Source organism: Mauremys mutica, chromosome 6 (assembly GCF_020497125.1).
Source record: "Mauremys mutica isolate MM-2020 ecotype Southern chromosome 6, ASM2049712v1, whole genome shotgun sequence".
In the NCBI taxonomy this organism is placed as follows: Eukaryota; Metazoa; Chordata; order Testudines; family Geoemydidae; genus Mauremys; species Mauremys mutica.
The window spans coordinates 78,397,552-78,403,551 of NC_059077.1; positions in this window are offsets into that span (position 1 = coordinate 78,397,552).

Here is a 6,000-nt window from a genome sequence, read left to right on the forward strand (position 1 = left end):
GTTATAAAAATGTTTGTGGAAGTTGAAGAGCAAGGTACCTACAGCAATGAGAAACTCTGGAAATTGATCTAAAAGGCAAATAATCATTCAGTGGTCAATAAAGTGCATAAAAGATATAACAAATGCTTTTCTGACAGAGCAGTTTTAGTAATGATATTCTTCAAAGGTAATTTTTGTCCTTTGGTGTTTAGGCTGACCAAGTAAGCTTTTAACAGAAACCTATTCTCTGTCAAGGTAATCTAACTGAATTCTTTCCTGGAACATAAAGCTTGATTCACTCACCATTATGTAAGTCTGATAATGTCACATTTACACAAAATGTTAGGCTTATATTAGCCAGGTCATCTAGGGTAAAAATGCATTTAAATCAACAGTTCCATAGTGAACTTGTACTTGGTAAATACTTCTACTCAAGCCTTTGACAAGCTCTAATTTCTATAACGTATTGTCCAACACATAAATGGGACTTTACATCACCCTCGTGAGGCAATTTGTAGGTGACTTAACCACTTGCAACATGTTGGTTATTAAAAAATAAGTAAGCATACTGTGGGCACCCCCAGGCTAATGTAATGTCCTGCCATTCTGGCTGTCTGGTGCTAGAGTTCTGATCTTGTTCCAATATTAGATTTGTTAACACACTTGTAACTATTATTGTAATATCTTAAAAATAATCACAAATAGTCCTCACTGACATCCTTGCATATACTTATAGAATTTAAGGCCAGAAGGGACCATTAGATCATCTAATCTGACCTCCTGTCTATCACAGGCCTTTAAATTTCACCCAATTTCTCATATCTTAATTTTGCCCAAAGGAGATCTGCCAGAAAGACATCCAGTCTTGGAAGACATCAAAAGACAGAGAATCCTCTTCTTCCCTTGATAGTTGATTCCAGTGGTTAATCACCCTCACAGTTAAAAATGTGTGTCTAATTTCTCACTTGACTATAGCTGGCTTCAGGTTCCAGCCAGGGGTTGGACAGTTGTAAACGAGGGACTAATTTGGTCAGTAGAACCTGTAGTACTAGCGATAGTGTGTAAGATAAGAAAAACCCAGTGTTGACACTGAGTTCAGATGGAGTTCTTGGGCCAGAAATTAAGGGGTCTCTCACACTCGCACACACTCTGGTAGAGCACCTCCTCTCGTTAGGCTCTCCCCAGGCTACTGTGTTTGGGGACCACCTCACTGGACTCCATGTGCTCTTTAAGCCTTCTGATGGAACAGTCCAGGCACTGGCTCCCAGGTGGGTTCTCTAGGCTTGCACTCAGGGTCAGATCAACCCTCTAGCATCCTCTTCTGGGAGCTGAGATCCTATGACTCAACCTCTTAGCCCCTGTACTGATGCCTCACACTACCCTGCATCTGCACAACCCCTCCCAGAACTCCAGGCGCATGAGACAGTGAGAGCAAACACCTATTCTGCACAGAATTCTAAACACTATTACTCTTTACTTAGCACAAAAGACACTCAGCTCTAAACAAAATAATAAACACACCTGCATGCATTTCCCTACCTCAGTTTCCTTACCAGTATGGAGAGTTCTTTGGGCTTGGGCGGAGTTTTCTGGGATGCCCAGAGTCCTCCTGTGGCTTCTCTTCAGAAACATGTAGCCTAATTCAGCTAGCTTTCCCTGACTGTGGCTAGTCCCACAGTTAAACAGTACACACCTGGTACAAAAGCATGCCCTTCTCACCAAGCCACAGCTTCCCATGTCTTTTTTTCTGTGAGTCCCTCCGCCAACATCTGTTTTGCTTTGGTCTGCTGCTGGGGATTTTTTAACTCCCTCTCCTTTCAGAGCAATTAGAGAGACAAATTTCTCCCAGCTTCAGCCAATCCATTATTCCAAGGTGTTTCCATCTGAATAGATGACCATTAAGATTTAACAAGCAACTATTGTCCCTGGTCTGCAGAAATGTGCTACAGCTCCTGTCAATAAATGGTGGATTCCACATGCCCCCTACAGGCAGCCCATGATACAACAAATTCATAATATCAATCAAGATTTGTACAAAGTCAGATTTCCTCAAATTGTCACAGGAGGAAAAATATTAATTTTAACCTGTAATTAGAGCACATAGGATACAGGAGTCTCTGAAAGACATGAAATGTGGAGTCCATATTTACAAAATAACTTTTCTGACTAGTATTGCCCTACAAATTGAATTACTGTTTTAAGACACAGTCAGTCCAGGCATTGCAGTATCTGCATACATCAGCTGTATTGTGCTTAGCTCTGGCCATACTAGGTGTAGTACCGGAGAACTAATTTGGATATTCTAAAAAGCAACCTGAGCAGTTATCCCAAAGGAACCTCTCTGAGATTTAGAGAAGATTTCTCTGAGGTGCTTTTTACACAGTTTTATGTTTAAATCCTGACATTTAAAGATTAATCATGTATGCCTCTTATAGGCAAGGCCGGGGTGGAGGGGTGGGTGGGGAATGTAGTCTATCCCTCCCCAACCCCAAGGCACCAGCAGCTTATGGGAAAGAAATGTGCCACAAAAGTTCTGGGGAGAATTCCTTGACACATGCACAGGATGAGACCACTGTAAGAGGCCCTATCCTGTTCCCTGGAACAAGGGCATACCAGGTGTGGGAGGGTGTGTTTTCATAGCACTGAGCCCTATAAAGATTCTGGGATACTCCAAACTATAGCAAAGCGTATAGGCAGCTCTGTAGTGGTTCCATAAATTAATGAATATATCTCAGGGCTACTCTAATCTGCACCAGGGTGTTTCAGCCCTCAAAGCAGCTCAGAATCCTGAGGACTGAAAGCCACCTTTGCCCTTCTCCTCCAGGGCCATGCTTTCTTTGTTACGTCTCCTGAAGGTACAACAGAGAATTTCAGCCAAACAATTTAGAAAATCATATTCCTGCTGTATTGCTGTTATCAGATGTGCCTGGGAGTGGGGGAAAAAAAAGATGCTTTGTTGCAACATTACTCCTGAATTAATCAATTAGTCTTGTGATGAAGAAGAGCTTCTAGTGAGAGTACTGCTCTGGTGAGAGGCTGCTAGAGTACAGCTGGTTAGAATGCAGTTTTGATCTTTATCCACTTGGAACTGTCTTTTCTAAGTATGTAAGAGATTTCAAGTGGGAGTTCTGTAGTTCTTCAAAACACATCTCAAAAAATTATAATTCATTTTTAGTCAACTTTTTCCCGACCTACTTCTCTCAGGAATTACCACAATACCCTGGATTTATGAGCCCCAGTTTAATCATAGATTCATAGAATATCAGGGTTGGAAGGGACCTCAGGAGATCATCTAGTCTAACCCCCTGCTCAAAGCAGGGCCAATCTCCAGAAAGATTTTTTACCCCAGTTCCCTAAATGGCCCCCTCAAGGATTGAACTCAAAACCCTGGAACTAATTTATGGCTCCCTGTACCAGCTGATGTAGATGTTTATGGGCTGTTCAGAAGCAAGCAAGCATCTGAATGAGAAAAAATGATCTTGAAAGATTTTCAGCCCAAATGTGCAGACCCAAAAGACTGGATAGCTCACATAAGCTTTCATATGTTTGGGTGCTTGTCCGGACTGACCGAAACCTCTGAACTTTCTAATATTTTTCCATCATTAGCTGTTAGCTTGTCAGTCTCTGTGATCAGTCCTACGTGTATATATTTTCCATGCTTTGCAAGTGGCTTGAACTTATTCATCAATTAATTCTTTCATGATAAGAAGGATAGATAAATATGAGTGATACAATGAGTATCTTCTACCTGATACAAGCATTCAGTAGTGGAAGGAAATTCTCCTAAAAAAGAGCTGTAGGCCATATCATTATCTTCCTCTTCCTAGGTAAATTTACAAGACATTTATTTTTCTGTTTTTCTTTATCTTCTTTTTAAAATATAATATATGGTGATATATACCTATTGCATAGAACTGGAAGGGACCCTAAAAGTGTCCAGCCCCCTGCCTTCACTGGCAGGACCAAGTACCGATTTTGCCCCAGATTCCTAGGTGGCCCCCTCAAGGATTAAACTCACTCCACTGGGTTTAACAGGGCAATGCTTAAACCACTGAGCTATCCTTCCCCCCAAGTCAATACTCTGAAAAGTACCATATTGATAGTTATAGAGGTGAAGCTCTCTGGCTACCCTCAGAACAGGTACAACAGTCAGGCGCACTGGCAATGAAAGCTGTCTCCCAGTACACCAATGTGCCCCAAAGAGGACTGGTTCTAGCAAAGGCAGTTATTCTGCCTCATATGAAATCCCTGGCTAGCTCATGAAGAGTGCTACTTAGTGTCACTTGTGAGGGAGTTTTTGTGATGTATATACCTGCCACTAGAAACTTGACTGAGGTCACCTTCTTATTGCACAGCCATCAGCTGGTAAGTTTTCACACACTGCTGCTCTAGGCTAGGTTCAGACTAGTTCAAACCTCCACCTTTCATTCCCTACCATCTTTGGTCTTCATACTGGTTTTATTCCTATCATTAAATATATTTAGTACAGTAGTACCCAAGGCCCCAGTCTTGATTGGGGCCCTATTGTAGTAAGTGTTGTACAAACTTATATGAGGCAATGTCCCTTGCTCTGAAGAGCTAACAATGTAAGAAAATAGTTGACATGTTGTACGGAGATAGGGGGTGGGGGAGAGGGGAAGAAGAGGGTTATAATAAAATATGCCGCACATATCTTAAAAACAATTACTTATTATAGCCATGCCAAAACTAGACAAAACTCTCCATTCCTTCCTGAAACGGAGTCCTCTTACTCCAGGCAATTGGGTGGTAATGAAGCAGGATAAGACCTGCTCATGCTTATGTCAGCTCTAGGATGTTCCTGGGGCTTCAGAAACAGCCCAGACATCCTGTGTGGTGACTAGGCAGCCCTCAGAATTCGTGCAGAACCGATGCTCAGAATGACTGACAGAGGCTGATCTCTCTACAGACAAAACCTGAAAGGTTAGGCACATAACAGGCATGTGAGGTGACATTGGTGTATTTCTCTGTACTCTAGTTTGGAAACGGATTTAACAATAGCTGGGGCAACTTAAATAGCTGAGTCAATTATTGTGGTGGAGGGGACTAGCCCACCTTTCTCAGAGTAACAGGCGGGTAACAATACCCAAAGGATATTATGGCACTTGGCATAGTCAATCAGTTTACGTATACTAGTCCAACTCCTCACTTCACCACCTCTTAGACACTGAACACCATAAACTGGCAGTTAGAGGCATTACCCAGCTTTCCCAATGGAGGAGCCGTATGGAGTTTGCAGCACAACAACAAAAATATGCAATAAAAATGTGTAGACCTAAAGATACATTCACTACTTGCCCATGTGCATGCATAGGCTCATTGTTTTAACTTTAATCCTCCCCGCTCCTTATGTGTTTGTAATCTCTTCCTATTGTTCTTTTAATTTAGTCTTTGGGGCAGAGACTCTGTGTTTAAAAAGCATCAAGTCAATGACATGATGTAAGTAATAAAATAATGGAGTCAAATAGGGTAGAAATTTTTTTCTCACCTGTTTAATTCCTCTTGCTTAATTAATTCTGAGGACATATTTAGTATACTTACTAAATTGTCATCTGATCAATGTACTCTAGTTGTGTAATTTTGAATCCTCCAGACAACACTGAAGGTTTCCATCTCTGTGCACCTCCTGTTTCATAACACATCTTATAGCCTCTCAAGCAGGAACATTGTGCTGGCTACTTCCTAGTTCTGGATGACAAGTTAGCAAAAAGAGTAGAGTGGGAAAGGCTGCTGGTAGTAGAAAAAGAAGAGTGAGAAAAAGGAGCTAGTTTCTGAAGTAATGGAATCTTAACCCCTTGGCCTTTTTCTGGTAGATTTGATACTTGGGATCCTTCATGAGGGGAAGAGAAGACTTTCATCTCTAGACAAAATGAATGGTATCACATATTTAAAACTTTCTGCATGTAGAATATCTGCATTTACGTTTACATTCCTCCCTTTGCTGTTGTCTAGTATCACTGTGAGAGCACCACTAATACATCATAATATTACATCCTCATATCT